The sequence below is a fragment of the Brassica napus genome, chromosome C8 (genome assembly GCF_020379485.1).
Source record: "Brassica napus cultivar Da-Ae chromosome C8, Da-Ae, whole genome shotgun sequence".
NCBI lineage: Eukaryota > Viridiplantae > Streptophyta > Magnoliopsida > Brassicales > Brassicaceae > Brassica > Brassica napus.
This window is the reverse complement of record NC_063451.1, coordinates 8,000,784-8,020,537: the sequence shown is the minus strand read 5'-3', so window position 1 is coordinate 8,020,537 and position 19,754 is coordinate 8,000,784. Positions and strand designations below refer to the sequence as shown.

Below are 19,754 nucleotides of genomic sequence, written 5' to 3'. Positions count from 1 at the left end.
GTTCATATGGACCAACTTATTTTTCTAACAATTCTAAGAATCATTCTCGTGATGACACGTGACAACGAAAATATGTTGTAATATGTTGTAATGCCTTAGGATTAATATATAGGGGATAATATCATCCGATTAACACTTTTGTATACGAAACACAAAGCAAAACAATATAATAAAATTATAACAAAACTTTACTTTTTACAAAAGCGAATATATTCAACTTCTTGTGTGATGTCTTTTATTGGTTAGTGTTAAAAAAATCTCTCCAAGAAAGATTTTTATACTAATTTTTTTTTAATGGGCATTCTTACAATTTGGAGGGCGAATGCACATAATTCACTCGACTATGTCAACACAAAGCAAAACAATACAATAAAATTATTACAAAAATTGACATTTTACAAAAATGATTTTTTTTTAACTTATTGTATATGTCTTTATTGGTTATTGTTAAAGAGTTTTCTCCAAAACTGATTTTTATCCTAATTTTTTTTTGTCAACTACCCATTTCAAATAGATGAGGTATTGGTCAGACGAGCAAATTCTCCGGATAGCACCGCCGTCTGTTCGGGTCTGATAACCTTTGGTTCTTGCTTCTCTCAACCTTTGGTTCTTGCTTCTCTAACTAACGCTTCCGCTTAACCATTCATACTTTACTCTGAAGAATATGAATTCGGTTCACATCCTCGAAATTTTCATGTAGTATATGGAACACCTTGATTTTCGTCGTGAATGTTGGCCAGTTCATCGGATTCGTAGTCATGTCCATTAGATCCGAGAAGTCAGCCTCAAAAAATTTTAGGCTAATCTTTTAAAATGGGCATCTTACAATTTGGAGGGCGAATGTGAAAGGACCCGACCCATTTTTTCGTAACATCAGTACGAGTCTGGCTCGACCTCCTCGATCAGACTTGGGCCGTTTTCATATTTTTTCCTTACTTAGAATTATTTCAGAGTGTTAGTTCTTTTTCAGACAGTCAAGTAAAGCATAATACGATTTGAATAGATAATCTGAGGTTCGAGTTAAAAAGTTAGTTCGCTATAGGCTATTACATGTTAATCTCGTCATATATATACCCAACCCACCATCCTTCCTTCCTGCCCTTGTCTCGCGTTCAAGCTATGTCTTTACCCTTTCGGGTCTGGTCCTGATCTGCATCCAAACAAGGAGGCATAAGCAAACAGTATGCTTAGTGAGAGCGGTCATTCTGTCCCACTCAGCCAAGTAAAGCAATCGAGTCAATCAGTCAATAAACGGACATGCTTATCATCAGTCAGTTACTTAGCCGACCAAATCGTTCCAAGCCAGCGCGCCATCAGATTCAGTCAAGCCCTAGCAGGCCAATACGGCTCTAGGCGCATGATCTGATCCAGATGCGTCGATGGAAGGAACCGACTGTTCGGACCAAGCCTGAACTTAGCAGATAATTCGATTTAGACAAGCAATCAGTACATAAAACAATTCCTATCAATCAGACTACGATTCAATACGATAGGCCACAGTCACGCACTCACCTTTGTCTTAGAGTCGGTTTGTTCTGTTTGATTCGGTCTCTTCTGACACCTCTTGAGCGGTTTCTATCGGATCTTCGAACGTTACGACAGTCGTATTCACCCCACAGACAATTGTTCTTGACTCGGACTTGATCAATCCATCCAAATATTGAAAACTCTCTCTTAATCGGAATTTTCTCTCTCTGAGTTTCTCTCTGGTTCTTTCTTCCCGTTTCCGTACAGAAATGGCGGAATAAGACAAAGGAGACGATTAAAATGGGCAGTTGAGCGGTTTAAGCCCGAGAAACTACCAAGTTAACCATTCCCGCTTATTTTGCACGCGTCTCTTAATCCGTAACCACCACCCCGCGCTCCAAAGCGTTCCAGCGCGAGTTTTTTCCCTTTTCGAACTTTAACTGTTCCCGCCAGTTTTACTTAGACGAAACTCGAGCTAGAGCTGACTGATCTAGTCGACAACTCTAACCGCCTTGTCCGAATCAGACTGATACTACTAAATCATCTCATCTCAGCTTAGCCGACAGTCTTAACCGCCTTGTTTGATTTATGACAATCGCTGTCTAGCCGACCAGTTCAACCGTCTTGTCCGAATCCAACAACACTTGTCCGAATCCGACCATCGCTGTCCGAAAATTCTGCTTTGTCTAGATTTTCATCGAGTTGTCCGAACATCCTGAGTTCCACAAACCGAACGGCCTGTCCAATAACCCGAGCGTAAGACCGACTGATGGAGCTTTGTTTGGCTCAAAAACAGATCCGTTCCTAGCTTTTATCGGGTACATGGTTCCGCTCTAGTCGCTACTAATTAGGTGCCGATCTAAGTTCTCCCATCCACCCACGGAAAGTCCTTCGAACTCTGATCAGCTCTTTCTAGCATCATCCAATCCATTCAGTATGTTCTCACAGTTCGGCCAGTCAGACTCAGATCATCCTAACATCGATCTTCGGAACACGGTCGCTACAAGTTCTCCCCCACTTGGCTCAGACTCGTCCTCGAGTTTTTCTTCCTGAATCTTCCGTGAGTTTGTCAAACCACTTTGGAAACTCAGCTTTCATTCTCGCCTCTGGCTCCCAAGTCGTTTCTTCCTCTCCATCGCTGTCCCAAACGACTTGGATCATTTTGATATTCTTTCTGCCTTCAGGTTTGGTTTTTCTACCAATGATCCGGACTGATCGTCCCTCCACAGTAAGGTTCTCTCTCAAGTCAGATGGTGGCTCAGGAACCACATTGTCTTGATTCCTTATGCATTTTAGCAGCAAAGATACATGGAACACGTTATGGAACTGAGCCATCGATGAGGGCAACTCCAGTTTGTAGGCGACCTTTCCAATCCTTTCCAGGATCTTGTACGGTCCCATGTATCTTGGACTCAGCTTGGCATTCTTCGAGGATCGGTCCTTGCCTTTGTAGGTGACGGTTTTGAGATATACCATGTTTCCTACTTCGAACTCAAGGTCTTTTCTGCGTCTGTCTGCATAACTCTTCTGTCTGTCCTGAGACTCTTTCATCTTCAGTTTCAAGACTCGGATTCTTTCAGTTGTCTCTTCTACAAAATCTTGGCCAAATATGTTGCGCTCCCCCACTTGGGTCCAGCATAGCGGTGTCCTACACGGACGTTCGTACAATCCCTCATAAGGCGACATTCCAATGCTTGCATGATAACTGTTGTTGTAAGAAAACTCTGCCAGATGCAAGTACTGATCCCATTTGTCTCCCCAATCCAGAACACAAGATTGCAGTAAGTCTTCAAGTGTTCGGATTGTCCTCTCTGACTGTCCATCCATTTGCGGATGATATGCTGTACTCATATGGACCTTGGTCCCCATCGACTTCTGCATAGCTCTCCAGAAGGCCGAATAAAACTTGGAGTCTCGATCTGACACTATGCTTACCGGAACTCCATGAAGTTTGACGATCTGTTCCACGTATAACTTGGCTAGCACCGCTGCATTGTCTGTTTTGTTGATAGCCAAGAAGTGTGCGGACTTGGTCAATCTGTCCACTATCACCCAGATAGTGTCCTTGCCGTTCCTGATTGGCAAGCCAGTCACGAAGTCCATCGTGATCTTATCCCAAGGCCATTCTGGGATGGGTAAACTCTGAAGTAGTCCACTCGGAACTTGATTTTCTGCCTTAACCATTTGGCAGATTGGGCACCCAGCTACCCATTTTGCAACATCACGCTTTATTCTAACCCAATGATAGTATCTCTTCAAGTCTCGGTACATCTTATTGGCTCCTGGATGTATCGAAAACTTTGACTGATGTGCCTCCTTTAGGATCTCATCCCGCAATCCTTTGTCGTTAGGAACACACACCCGACCATTAACAAGAATCGTCCCATTGTTTGAAGTCTGATACTCCGTCTTCTCGTTCTTGGAAGCTTTGATCAGATCTTCATCTTTTTCCTGTGCAAGGCGAACTCGGGACAACAAATCCGCCTGATCCGCTGCACCAAGACCCAACGGTTCCAATTCGTTCCTCCATGTGAACCAGTTCCTCCATGTCTTTCTATGAAGCCGAAGCTACTCTCTTCCGGCTCAAGGCATCCGCGACCAGATTCGCCTTTCCCGGATGGTAGGCAATATCCAAGTCGTAATCCGCAACCAGTTCCATCCAACGCCTCTGTCTAAGGTTCAGCTCTGGTTGAGTAAAGATATACTTCAAGCTCTTATGGTCCGTGAAGACTTGGACCTTAGCACCATAGAGATAAGACCGCCATATCTTCAGCGTAAACACGACAGCAGCCATTTCTAAATCGTGTGTTGGATAGTTCCCTTCGTGTTTCCTTAGCTGTCTAGATGCATACGCGATCACTTTGCCTTGCTGCATCAATACGCACCCAAGTCCAACTTTGGATGCATCTGTGTACACCACGTATGGCTCGTTGTCCATATGAAGAGCCAATACTGAAGTAGTCATCAACAACTTCTTGAGTTTGCTGAAACTCACCTCACAGCCTTCTGTCCACACGAACTGAACATCTTTCCCGGTCAACTTTGTCAACGGTTGAGCCATGCTGGCAAATCCCTTAACAAACCGTCGGTAGTATCTAGCCAGTACAAGAAAGCTCCTGATCTCCGTTGCGTTCCTTGGTCTGGGCCAGTCTGCAATGGCCTTGATCTTCTCTTGGTCCACGGACACTCCCTTGTACGTGACCCAAGAAACCAATTTCTCTTTGCCAAAAGCTGCATTTGTTGAGCTTGGCGAACAACTTATGTTCCCGCAGCTTATCCAAAACCTTTCTCAGATGGTCCTTGTGCTCTTCCTGATTCTTTGAGTAGATCAAGATGTCGTCTATGAAGACTATAACGAATTCATCCAGGTAATCTATGAAAATGTTATTCATCATCTTCATAAAGGCTGCAGGGGCGTTGGTCAATCCGAAGGGCATGACCACAAACTCGTAGTGGCCGTATCTCGATCTGAAGGCTGTCTTACGGACATCCTCTTCAGCAATCGGAATCTGATGGTATCCAGAAGCCAAATCAATCTTGGAGAAACAAGTAGCACCTCAGAGTTGGTCCAATAACTCGTCTATCCTTGGAAGAGGGTACTTGTTCTTCACTGTGACTCTGTTAATCCCCCTGTAGTCAATGCATAGCCTGAAGCTACCATCTTTCTTCTTCACGTACAGAATCGGTGCGCCCCAAGGTGAACTGCTTGGGTGCACAAACCCTTTCTCCATCAGTTCATCTAACTATTTCTTAAGTTCTGCCATTTCAGCCGGAGCCATCCGGTACAGAGCTTTCGAGATTGGCTTTGTGCCTGGCTTAAGCTCAATCGTGAAAGGATCAGATTAGTCCGGTGGTAATCTTGTCAAGGATTCGAACACGTCATCATACTCCTTTACAATCGGAATCCCTTCCAACTCAGCATCAGGTCCGACTTCCACAGTTTTGATTGCAGCCAGATAAGCTTCACATCCTTTTTCCAGCATTCTTTCTGCTTGAAGTGCTGAAATGATCAGACTCCCATTGGTCGGTCTGACCCCTTGATAGACAAGCTTTCCATTGCCGATTTCAAACTGAACTCGGCCACGATGACAATCAAGATGTGCCTTGTATTTACTCAGCCAATCCATTCCAAGGATCACATCGTATGATTTCACTGGGCAAACGACCAAGTCGACTGGCATGTTCACTCCTCCGATCATCACAGAGATGTTTCGGATTTTCCCTGAAGTGTACATGATCTGACCACCAGCCACCCGAACCAGTCTTACTTCTTCCTCTGGTTCTTTCTGGAATTCCCCAATTCCAATCATCTCGGGTTGCACAAAGTAGTGAGATGCATCGGAATCAAACAGAACATGGGTTGCCACTCCACCCATGACTAAGGTCCCTACATATTCACCCGGAACACTAAGGACCTACTCTACAAGCAAGCAATTTCACACAGAAATTCTTAAGGCAAAGGTGAGAGATAGGATGACTCACCAGTGATCGGACGAGACGTGCTTGGGTCCATTGACTCATCACCGATTGTGTACACCCACGGCATGATGGCCTGCCTCTTTGCCGCCGGCTGAGGCCCTTCACTCGGACGCTTCCCAGCAGATTGCGCGTCCTTCGGGCACTGATTCTTGTAGTGCCCCGTTTCGCCGCAGTTGTAGCACACACGTTCCCCAGCACCCTTGTTCTGCCTCTTTGGCCTTAGATCTTCCTCAGGGCAATCACGCACCTTGTGATCCATACTTCCGTAATGGTGACAAGCTCCCGTAGCAGCACGGCAGACACCAGAGTGCATCTTCCCGCAAGTCGAACACGCACTGCGACCTGTTGCATTCGGCTTGCTGGAAGAGCCAGCCTTCACCGGCTTTTGATTCTTTCCCGCATGCTTACCAGGATGGACATGCGCCACTGTGCCAAACACCTTGGCTTCCTCACTGATTCCAGCTTCCTGTTCTGCAGCCTTTTCCACCAGTTCGGCCACAGTATCATAGTTGCGGATCTTACAACGAGTTCGGAGATCAACCCTGAGTCCGCGCATGAATTTACGGACCAAGGAGATTTCCGACTCAGCCTCACGCCCAGCATACTTCTTGAGGCTGTTGAATTCCGCTTCATACTCCCTTACAGTCATAGTTCCCTCTTCCAGTCTGAGAAAAGCTCCCTCGAGCTGATCAAATGCTTCCGGCAGAAAATACTTCCCACAGAATTCGGTCTTAAAGTTGGCCCACGTGCAATGCTCAGCACCAATACGAGCCGCTACACCTCGCCACCAGAGGTGCGCATCACTGTCCAAGTAGTGGACAGAAATGTCCTTCTTGTAAGCAAGAGGACAACGGATCGACTTAAAGTTCCGCCCTATCTTGTCAATCCATTGATCTGCTTCCTTTGGTTTGGAACCACCCGAAAAGAACTTTGTTCCCAGTTTCTGCATGTGGTCCATAACCTTGAGGTAAGACGGATTCCTAACAACGTGTGCCTCTTCTCCATCAGGCAACACGTTCTCCACTTCCTCCGCAACAGGTGGAGCCACTAGAGGTGCCGCCGCAGCAGGCAATCTTGCCAAGACTTGCGCCAAGATAGCCAAAACGGCTTCCAATCCAACCGGAGCAGCAGCAGCTCCAGCCGCTGCAGCATTGTTCAAATTCGCTGCATTCTGAACAGCATTCTGAGCCTCTTCCGTACCAGCTTCATTCCTGGCCACGTTGCTCGCAGACCCCTCAGCGGTCTCATTCATAGTCCTTCTTGTGTTACGGTTACTTTTTGCCATCTGCAACAAGATCACAGGCAAGTTAGTCAAAACTAACTTGGGATCAGGACTCGGATCACAGAATTTACCGCGAGACGTCAGGTTTGGAAGGATGGTTTGCCCCAATAACCCACTATACTTAGATTGTCCTAGAACTCAACTCCGCTCTGATACCACTTGAAAGGACCCGACCCATTTTTTCGTAACATCAGTACGAGTCTGGCTCGACTTCCTCGATCAGACTTGGGCCGTTTTCGTATTTTTTCCTTACTTAGAATTATTTCAGAGTGTTAGTTCTTTTTTAGACAGTCAAGTAAAGCATAATACGATTTGAATAGATAATCTGAGGTTCGAGTTAACAAGTCAGTTCGATATAGGCTATTACATGTAAATCTCGTCCTATATCTACCTAAACCCACCCTCCTTCCTTCCTGCCCTTGTCTCGCGTTCAAGCTATGTCTTTACCCTTTCGGGTCTGGTCCTGATCTGCATCCAAACAAGGAGGCATAAGCAAACAGTATGCTTAGTGAGAGCGGTCATTCCGTCCCATTCAGCCAAGTAAAGCAATCGAGTCAATAAGTCAATAAACGGACATGCTTATCATCAGTCAGTTACTTAGCCAACCCAATCGTTCCAAGCCAGCGCGCCATCAGATTCAGTCAAGCCCTAGCAGGCCAATACGGCTCTAGGTGCATGATCTGGTCCAGATGCGTTGATGGAAGGAACCGACTGTTCGGACCAAGCCAGAACTTAGCAGATAATTCGAATTAGACAAGCAATCAGTACATAGAACAATTCCTATCAATCAGACTACGATCCAGTATGATAGGCCACGGTCACACACTCACCTTTGTCTTAGAGTCGGTTTGTTCTGTTTGATTCGGTCTCTTCTGACACCTCTTGAGCGGTTTCTATCGGATCTTCGAACGTTCAGACAGTCGGATTCACCCCACAGACGATCGTTCTTGACTCGGACTTGATCAATCCAGCCAAATATCAAAAACTCTCTCTTAATCGGACTTTTCTCTCTCTGAGTTTCTCTCTGGTTCTTTCTTCCCATTTCCGTACAGAAATGGTGGAATAAGACAAAGGAGACGATTAAAATGGGCAGTTGAGCGGTTTAAGCCCGAGAAACTGCCAAGTTAACCATTCCCGCTTATTTTACATGCGGCTCTTAATCCGTAACCGCCACCCCGCGCTCCAAAGCGTTCCAGCGCGAGTTTTTCCCCTTTTCGGACTTTAACTGTTCCCGTCAGTTTTACTTAGACGAAACTCGAGCTAGAGCTGACTGATCCAGTCGACAACTCTAACCGCCTTGTCCGAATCAGACTGATACTACTAAATCAGCTCATCTCAGCTTAGCCGACAGTCTTAACCGCCTTGTTTGATTTCCGACAATCCCTGTCTAGCCGACCAGTTCAACCGTCTTGTCCGAATCCAACAACACTTGTCCGGATCCGACCATCGCTGTTCGAAAATTTCGATTTGTCTGGATTTTCATCGAGTTTTCCGAACATCCTGAGTTCCATAAACCGAACAGCCTGTCCAATAACCCGAGCGTAAGACCCACTGATGGAGCTTTGTTTGGCTCAAAAACAGATCCGTTCCTAGCTTTAATCGGGTACATGGTTCCGCTGTAGTCGCTACTAATCAGGCGCTGATCTAAGTTCTCCCATCCACCCACGGAAAGTCCTTCGAACTCTGATCAGCTCTTTCTAGCATCATCCAATCCATTCAGTACGTTCTCACAGTTCGGCTAGTCAGTCCTCAGATCATCCTAACATCGATCTTCGGAACACGGTCGCTACAGAATGCCCATAACTCACTAGACTCTGCCAAAACTTAACCCTGCTCCTCTTGGAGTAAAACAATGATTATAGAAGAAACAGCGGTTTAAACATAATCTACGTTACTCGCTCACAACGTTTATATTTCCATTCTTCTCAACCATTTTTCCAGAAAGTAGCAGAACTGGCAACTTCATATGCCGACATTTACGCAAATCAAAGTTTTGATAAGAGATAATGAGTTAAGAGTGGCAAGAGGCCCCAAAAACATTCAGTTAAAGAAATGGAGTAGAGGATTCTTAATTGAACCAATGGGTAGTTTATCATTTAAGAAAATGCAATCCATGATTTTGTTTGCATTTCATAAACGAATCATATCGGTTAAGCAGATTGTAAGACTTTTCCTTCATAAGAAGTCAACTAATCTAGTCAACAAGTCTGATCATACATTCATACTAACTCTCTACTAATTTATTTTTACCATTTCAGTGGTTCACTACTCCACCAACTTTCTAAATGAGATCGTAGATAGCTAATTTTTTTAAGAAACTGCAGAAACAGAAGGAATAATCATATACAATAAGACAATCCAACGCAGCATTGGAACACAGTTAATTGAGGATTGATCTAACTGTTGCTGAAGAGCTCTTGTGGGATTATGGATGGACAAAACTTCTTTGCCACAAACTTGTACTGCAAAAAAACAATAATTTCATTAACATTAATTAAACTATAATCGTCATCATTGCTCTTCTTCATATAAACAATAAACAAAGAAAACTTATTTTGTGTTGACTATACTTATCTCTTACAGCAGGAAGAGTAAAGACATGAGCGTTACTAGACAATCGTTGAAGATCCTTCACACATCCTCTCAATTCCATTGCTCTATACTGCATATAATGTTGCAACTCGGGTTCTGATTCACCATAAGAAACAAACATTTTACTGCATTGATCCTTCAAAGAATATTCTGTCTAAACAAAGTAAAATAGTACATACCCATGGTCTTCTTGTTGGGTCTAGAATGTACTTAGCAAGAAAATGGCTGAAGCAGCAACAAGTGAAGGAGGATGAGAAAGCATTGTGTACTCCAAAAGCGATAATTCCGCAATGTAGCTGGCCATACATTCCAGCTGCATCAGTGGAGCCTCATGAACCCCATGAGCAGCCCGAACAAAGCGTCTGAAAATCACGTTTAAAAATTCAAGGGGTTAGTATAATTGTATTAGATAGGTATTGTAATGAGGAGAGAACCAAGCATCTTGCTCACCTTAAAAAGCATTTGGTTGTTGGCGCTAACATTTCAAACTTCAAGTCATTCAGAACAGCAGATTCCATGTCAAGAACCTGTCAAAGAACCAAAAAATACAGATGCAATCAAAATCAGTAAATTGTTTTGTTCTCATTTTATAAAAAATTCTGTTGAAAACTCAAACCTAATCCTTGAGATATGTATTATCAGTGATGTATCAGAACTCCTCAACTTCTGGTGCACATATCTAAACCATTCAAGTATTTAGCGTCATAAGATTTTTCCTAAACATAAGAAACAAAACAAATCATAAGGAAAATTTGTTCTTACGCTGCTATCATTATACACGCCACACCAAGCAGCTGAAGCTTCTGTCTACTAATCACATTCCCAGATAGATAGATATCAATGTAGTTCACCGTCAAATACAACGTCTCAGGTACAAGCCTATACTCTTTTGATACTTGTCAGAAACAGAAAAACTCCAATCATACATTTGCAAGATTAACAAAACCCATCTCATCTCTGAGTTTATTTACCTCAACAGGCCAATCAACTAAGATTCCTCGCATAGTTGAGTTAACATCTTTCTTAACTCTCTCCATGAAGTCAGTAGCAGGCCGCTTCTTTGTCTGCACCACAGATTAACACACTCAGAACTTCCAAAAACATAATAAAGTTACTCAAAAATCTACGAGATCTTCACCTCTGCGGCACGAAGATGCTTGTAGATATCACAACAAACATTGCAATGAGGTGCGGATCCGCATCGTTATTGTCTATATTGACAACCTTATCCTTATTCTCCATATCAGACAATACATCTCTTCTGCAACAGTTAACTGCAATCCAAAACAAAAAGTCAAAAACACTAAACAAGAAGTGATAAAACAAATAAACAATTAGTATTAGTACATGTTGTCTCTGAACTGGGCGTTATGTAGAGATTACTCAACGCCTTCCTTTCGATGGAAACCACAGCGGATACTTGTTCGTTATCAATGTACTCCACTTGAGGGCTCTTGTAGGAGTCACACGAAGACATTGTCTTGTCAATTGAGACTGACGCAGCATCAGATTTGCTAGGAGAATGCAGTTTGGTTTGTTCGTAGGGCAGTGAAGTTACTTTGCTTATGCTTGGCTTTACACTACTAGGTTGTGTTGGTTGGGCTAACTTCAATTTCGCAGACTTATTCGAGCAATTCGCCGAAGCAAAAACATCAAAGATTTGATTCGATTTGAGAAACAATTCTTTTAATCGAAACAAACTTGAGGAAATTGTAAAAGTACTCACGAGATCGGAAGACGGATTTGGGATTCGTGAACCGTTGTTTTGATTGGTGATGTTACCGAGCGAGGCTCGTTTCTTCGTCGTAACCGCCATGTTAGAGCTTGGTTTCGAAGAGTTGTTTTCCAATGATGCGAGACGCTTCGCTATTGAAGATTTCGTGGACGAGGAAAACGAAGGCCAGCGATTCTGATGAACGTTCGACAATTGAATCCTTGAGGAAAGGAAAATTGAGTGTTAATGGTGATAGTCGATAGAGAAAAGAAAGAGACATTAAAGACAAGAGTTAGCGAAGTGTTCGTTTAAATAAAGGAATGGGTTTTCGAATTTAAGAAACGGTCATGTCTGTTGATTTTGACGGGTGGGATTCTTTCAGGAGCGTAGATAAATTCAAATGCGTATGTTTGTGATTTAATCTACGTCAATGACTAGTTATATTTCGCCACGTCATCATTTACGTCCTCGTGGTACGCAACTTTTTTAAAGTTTGTACTGTGTCACCGCTGTTGGGTTTTCTTTTCGGTTAATTTGATAAATGACTATATTGGGTGTTTTTCCACCCGATTGTCTTCATCTTTTGTTATTTTCTTTTCCATTTCGGCTATACTCGGAACTAGGGTACTGTAAATGTTAAATCAAAAACATCGTCGACGGTGATTCTCGGATCTGCTTTATGCGATCAAGTTCCACACTGTATACTCGGTTGTGGTTTTCTAGTTGTTCGTAGTCTTTCTTAAATTTTATTTGTGTTTTTATCTGATATGCATAGTAAATGGTGTAGTTATATTGTTTCGATATGGAATAGCCTATGTGTTACATACGGTTTTCACCGTCTAGAAATGACATGATCTCCGTTAGGTATATTCTATTTGACTTGGAATAGAATAAAATATAGACGTTTATATTCCATCTGACTTTGAATGGAATAAATTTGAACGTTTAATATCATCTTCTTTAGCTTCTGAATTCATACTTGTAATTATATTTACGTATTTTTATACTTGTATTAGGGCTTATATTTCTGTGTAGGGTTTAGTGATGATTAGAGAGGGGTTAGTTTCTGGAATATTGAGTTCGTCATTGCAAGATTGGGGTTGACATTGAATTAAGTGTCATATTTCTGTGTAGGGTTTCATGATTAGTTGATAGGGCTTCGTATATATTCCCATGTGTTGTTTATGATCATGAGCTATGCATATCATTACCTCTTACATAGTTTCCATTCCACATTATTGTTATACTATACAATTTATTTTACATTTACTTTGTTTTATGGATCCTAACACCTTTATCTTTCGGTTTTGTTTCTCAGGTTACAAATGGAAGATTTAGGCTACCAAGTAGATTATTCGAAACTGGATCTGAACCATCTGGTGAATATATTCTCATTTATATGTAATAATGCAATGTGTATATAAGTGAAATAGATTGTGTGTACGTAAAATGGAAAGACCATTCATGTGAAATGGAATATATGATCTTTACTATTTGTTGTATTCTATTCTATATGCAAAAATATAATAGAAATAAGATTGTACAGTGCATAAGCATAAATATGTTTTGTTGTATTATTATTGTTATAAATCTTAGTTATGCGTATTGATCAAAACTAAGAATTTAAAACTAAATTTTATGATTTCTTTAACCAGATCCACATAAGTGTAAACTTCACTCAAATTTCGTTAACCACATCTACATTTGTTGTTTAGGTTTAAGGCTTATATTTGAATTTAGGGTTTAGTAAATACAGTTTAAGGTTTAGAATTTAGAGGGTGAGTGAGATTGGGGGTTAGGTTTATGATTTAAGGAAAATTAATTACTTTACATACTTTTAATATTTGGGGTTTATGGTTTATATTTGGGTTTAGGGTTTAGTGATTAAGGTTTAGGGTATAGCATTTTGTCGGTGGGGGGTAAGGTTGAGGTTAGAATTAACTTCTTCCATGTTATCATAGACATTTCATAATTTCACCAGTATGTACTATGTTATTTATTTAGTTTCATTCTATTTAGTTTGAAGGTTTATATCTTAGTTTAGGGTTTAGTGATTATGGTTTAAGGTTAAGTATTTAGGGATTTATGGTGGAGTTGTTATATGGTTAATTATTGAGGGGGTTGTACGAGGTTGGTGTTATATACTATTTTGGTGATATGGAATAGAACATTTCTGAACTATCATATATCATGTGTTTTTATTTTAATTATATAGAATAGAGCATGTTACATAATACAATTTAATATTACTAATCTTATTTACTTTTTAGATTTTGATATTTGAGTTTAGGATTTATATTTGGGTTGGAGTTTTGTGACTATAATTTATGGTTTAGTTTTTAGAAGGTGAGGAGATATAGTTGGGGTCGACATTAACTTCTTCCATGCAATAATAGACATTTCATAATTTGACCAATATGTATTCTATTATTTATTTTGTTCCATTCTATTTGGGTTTATGGTTTATATTTGGATTTAAGGTTTATATTCCCTTATTTGGGTATAGTGATTATTTGAGAGGGTTTGAATTATGGTCGACTTGTGTTGACATTTCGGGCCAGAATTAGCAGCTTCCATAAAGCCATATCCATATCAACATATGTTTGCGTTTCTACAAGATTGGCTCTGTCATGTGTACTTGAAAATTTTAAATTTTCTTATTCCACCTGGGTCATGTAGAATAGAAATTCATCGGTCTGCCAGTTCGCACTTTAGTTTATATTCGACGCTTCAGGCAGACTATGAATGCATCTGCCTGGAATTTCACACTTTCGGTGACATGGGTTCACATTGTATTAGGGGTCATATTCCCCTGTAGAGTTTAGTGATTAGTTAATAGATTGTAACATATATTCATTTTGTGTTTTATTTCCATGCTATTTGATCTTTACATCGTCACTTATTCTATTTCGTCATATAGAGTAGCAATGTTAAGAAATTGGTTTCTCCGTTACGTTTCCATAAATTGTAAAACGTGTACACTTAGTATCCCCTCATTTTCCGTTATAATGTAACTATCATACGTGATAAATACAGTCAGCTTCTTACCTTCATAAATGTATGTGCATGTTTATATTCGACAGAAAAGCACCAAGTCGTCTATTTTAACTGGCAACTTGTAATTTAAAGGGGCATAACCAGTTGAAAAGTAAGTAAAAAAAACATACATTAAATTATGTCAAAATCAGTGTTTGTTACCTAATTTGTCTCTAAAAAGGACTATTTCACCAATAAGCTCTTTCTTTTCTTGAATTCGAATTTCAAAGGGGGAGAAATATATAGAAATTCGAATTTTAAACGGTCACTTTTGGCTTTGGGGCTTCTCTTTTTAAAATTCAACTCGGAGACATAAAAAGAAATATAAATCATACATTGAAATCAGGAGCTGTATTTTCCTTTTCAAATTTTTTTACCACGACAATGAACATTAATATGATTCATATGTTGTTTGTCCTTATATATTAGGGTTTTTTGCAAATATGACTCAAAACTAACCAATGATTTTTTAAAAAAAAAATTCATTTGCCCTATTCACCCCAAAAGTTTGGATTATTTACAAAAATACCATTATTTTTATTTATTTTTATTTTTTCGAATTGTTTACTCATCCTTATCTTCTTTAAGTATTTATAATATTGCCATAAGCATAAATCCACCAACCACCATGAACAACCAATTTGAAGCTCTTAATGCACCTAAATATTGATTTTGACTCCTTCTATCTCATTTCTTATGAACTAAAAACAACATATTTTGCACTTTCTCTCTATACTCATCCAGAAAACCCAAGATTTTGATTCTAAAATTTTTAATGTTCATAGAACCATTCAAGCTCATGATTCATTGTCATTAACAAATATGTTGCTTTGATGGTGAAGTATTGTGTGGTTTGGAGAAGCTAAACAAGTTATCTCACTAGTTAAAGCTAGGCATGGGCATAATATCTGTAACCCGAAATACGAACCGAACCCGAACCGAAAAACCCGATCCGTATCCGGTCCGAAATGTAAAAAATATCTGAATGGGTCTTGTAAGGTGGTACAAAACATATCTGAGCCCGAAGTGTTATTAACCGAACCCGAACGGGTAACCCGAAAAACCGAAAAAATCAAAAAATCCAAAGAAACCGATCCGAATGTCCAAAATAATATACAATATAATTATATGAAACATGAATATATACTTCAAATATCCGAATCCGACCCATACTTGAAAATTTACTAGAATGAAACCTAGGAGGTGTTATAAAAGAGAACCGAAATCTGAAAAACTCGACCCGAACGCCCAGGCCTAGTTAAAGCTATGAAATCAATTTTTTTAAAGATATGTCCGTCAAGAGACTTCCGTGTAAGTCTTCTCGTCGGAGAAGACTTACACGGAAGTCTTCTGGTCAATGCATAGGTTAGTTTCGCAAAAGACTTTATGTGTGTCTTTCAGAGATGACTTCTCTGGAAGTCTTCCGGTTTTCTTTGTTTTCAAAAAAATTAGAGAAGACTTCCCGGTAAGTCATCTAGGATAAACATGTTAGTTTTGCATTTGACCGGATTGTGTATCTTACATACAATACTACAACATATGTTGTCAAACCCTAAACAAAAGAATATCATGACTCACTACTTTCACTCATCTATGTTGAAAACAATTAAATTTTATTATATTTAATTTATATCACTTACAACTGTTTATAATTACATGATTTCAATTTTTTCCTATCAAAATATTTTTTACAAAATTTATAAATTATTTTTAAGATCTACTATATGAGAAGATTTCTTGGAAGTCTTCCGGAAGATTTACAGAACCTCAAAAAACTTAAAAAATCTCAAAAGAATTTACGGGATTTTATTCATAAAAATGAATTATGGTTTTTTGTTTGGTTATAAGAGACTCGTTGTAATTTTACTAGTTTTTTGAGTTATTTTTGCATTTGATTCAAGTTTGAAATATTTTTAGGGTTAAAATCAAGTTTTGAATCATACTTGACAAATTCTCATGTATACATCTTTATATTCAAAATTAAAACAAAAACGTGAATTATAGATGTTATAACTATAATGTTTGTTTTGATATTCGTAAATGTCGAGCAACGAGGATCAGAAGTCAGAACTAGTGATAACAATTTGAAGTTACAGGACGTCAATTCAATGTGATTTTTTATAGGAAAATTTGGCTTAATAACACCAAGAAAAAACAAATTCACTATCTAACAAAAATCACATCCTCTCCGGTTCTTTATCTAGCTATCTCTCTCTCCTTCTCTCTAAAAATTTAATTTCCTTTTTTTGGGTTATTCCACAGATAATGGTGTAGTCATTTCTGTATGGAATATAATATATTATAATTAAAATATGTTTTTATTTAATATATATAATTAGCATGTTAAATTATGAATACAAATATTACATTTATTTAATAAATTCATACATACTTAGAATTGAATCGTAATGAGACAAAAAAATTAAAATTTTAAAACAAATATTTTGGTGTTTTTCAATACATGTATAATTAGCACCAAAAGTATAACTTTTGAATTGATAGACACATAATCAAAATCTTTTGAAAGTTAATTAATAATACAGTGATAAAAGTTTAAGAAGGAAAGTCAGTGTTATAGTCCAACGTTAAAAAGATCAGGGATAAAAAAACAAAACAAAGCTTAATGCGTTTCGAGACTCTCGTTAGTGGATTCGAAGAGAGTGAACAATACCAAATGATCAACACATATATGTAACTATGACATATGTTGCTTTACTCTTAGATTTCATGCTACTCCTACATAAAGCCTTTTGAATTTTCACAAAAACGTAATATTTCTAGTTTACAAACTCTGTTAAGAATATTGGTCTAAGTCGGTTCACTAGAGGGCATATGCGATAAGGATCACGGTTGTTAGGGTTGTTGGAGATAAGTCTTGTACGATAGTGATACGGATGTAGTAGTTATAGATATCTTGAGGTCATATAAGAATATATTGTAACATGTATATATTGACGATCAAGTCACATGGAAAAAACACAGTTTTCCAAACATACTTTCTCTCAAATTTACATGGTATCAGAGCCATTTCGAAAAGATCCATTATAATCGTAGAGAGAAATTGTGAGTTATGTCAAAACAAGAAACTTCAACAGCAAGTAACACTGGCGTCGCCATACTTTCTGTCCCATTCCGACAATCCAGGCGTATCGATCACGCCAGTCACGTTGACGGGTGAGCACTATGCCGAATGGGCTTCGGAATTGGAGAATGCGCTTCGTGCTAAGCGGAAGATAGGGTTCATCAATGGTACCTTGTTGATGCCAGATGAACAGGAGAAACCTGCAAAAGTATAGTTGTGGAAAACAGTCAACTCCATGATTGTTGGGTGGATAACGGCTTCGATCTCATCAACTGTTCGATCGATGGTGACCTTTACACCTGACGCATACAAGATGTGGAGCGACTTGAAGAGGAGATTCTCGATTGGTAATTCCGTACGTGTACATCAGCTCAGGTCGGAGCTGGCGGCTTGTAAGCAAGATGGGTCGAGTGTGTTGGATTATTTTGGTCGACTCTCATCTAAGTGGGAGGAATTACTGAGCTACAAAACTCTTCCGGCCTGTACCTGTGGTGCTTCAGCCAAGGTCAGTCAAGACTATGAAGAGGAGAAAGTTCACATGTTTCTGATGAAACTCGACGATGCTAGGTTTCACAATGTCTGCACCAATATCATTGGGACGTATCCATTGCCCGATCTGAATTCAGTAGAGAGTTGTGCGAGAAGAAAGGCGTCTCATGTCTTCACAAGTAGAGGTGAGACAGGATGCAGTCGGTTTCGCGTCGCGAACAGAGTCGTCTCAGGTGGATAACGGAGTGTCTGTTACGAAAAGTCGTGGAAGTGTAGTGTGCTCCAACTGTGGACGAACGGGCATGAGAAGAAAGAGTGCTGGCAGATAATTGGGTTTCCCGATTGGTGGACTGAAAGAAACCAAGGAGGAGATCGGAATAGTCGAGGAAGAGGCAGAGGCCGTGGACGTGGTCAACTTCGATCAAATGCAGTACACGGACCGTCTTCTGGTGGGACATACACTTCATCTTTGACAGCGGAACAATGGGCCTCATTGACAGTACTTTTGGAGCAAAAAAAAGCCAATTCCAATCCCAAACAAGTTGAATGGTAATAAACAAACGAGGGAGGTCATTCTCAATACTGGAGCATCACACCATATGACTGGCGATCCTCGTTTGCTTAGTGATCTGCGAGATGTGGTGAGATGTCCAGTAACTTTCGCTGATGGTAGTCAGGTTCAGGCCACCCGATGTGGCGTCTTACGACTATCTGATAAATTAATATTGTCGCATGTCTTGCTTGTTCCTGACTTGAATTGTACACTGTTGTCTGTTGCGAAACTGCTCAAGCAAACAGGTTGTTTGGCTATGTTTTCTTATACACTTTGTGTCTTGCAGGACCCTTTTATGAGGACCTTGATTGGAGCCGGTGAAGAACGGAATGGTGTCTATGTTTATCGGGATGTCACAGTTAGGCGAGGATTCAGAGTTAAAGCCGCGGAGGGCAAAGCTTTGTGGCATCGCAGATTGGGGAATCCTTCCTTTGGTGTTTTGAGTTTTTTACCTTTTCTTTCTGGTGTTTCAAACAACTCCGACAAGTTTGGAGGATGTGATATTTGTTTCAAATCAAAAAAAAACTCGAGGGGTGTTTACCGAGAGTTTTAATAAAGCTTCATTTTCTTTTGCATTAATTCATGTTGATTTGTGGGGACCTTACCGTGAGCCATCTTTGTGTGGAGCCATATATTTTCTTACAATCATCGACGTCTACTCTTGTGCAGTGTGGATACACTTGCTACGTGAGAAGTCTGAGGTCAGAACCGTGTTTCCTAATTTCTGCTCTCTGGCTCAATGACAATTTGGACATCCTGTTCAAACAGTTCGTAGCGATAATGGAACAGAATTCTTGTGCTTGTCTAAGTATTTTGCAGAGAATGAGATCGCTCATCACACTTCTTGTGTAGCAACTCCACAGTAGAATGGCAGAGTGGAGAGGAAGCATATACATATTCTCAATGTGGCGAGATCACTCATGTTTAAGGCGAACCTTCCTATCAAATTTTGGGGTGAAAGTGTCTTGACTGCAGCTCATGTTATTAATCAAACTCCATCAAGTTTACTTCAGGGCAAATCTCCGTATGAGTTTCTATATGGAAAACGCCCATCATATGA

General features: G+C 40.0%; 1 pseudogene; it reads right to left on the bottom strand.

Moving 5' to 3' along the window:
* Window positions 1-9,396: 9,396 nt before the first annotated feature.
* On the bottom strand, window positions 9,397-15,378 carry LOC106444000 (annotated as a pseudogene).
* Window positions 15,379-19,754: the final 4,376 nt, after the last annotated feature.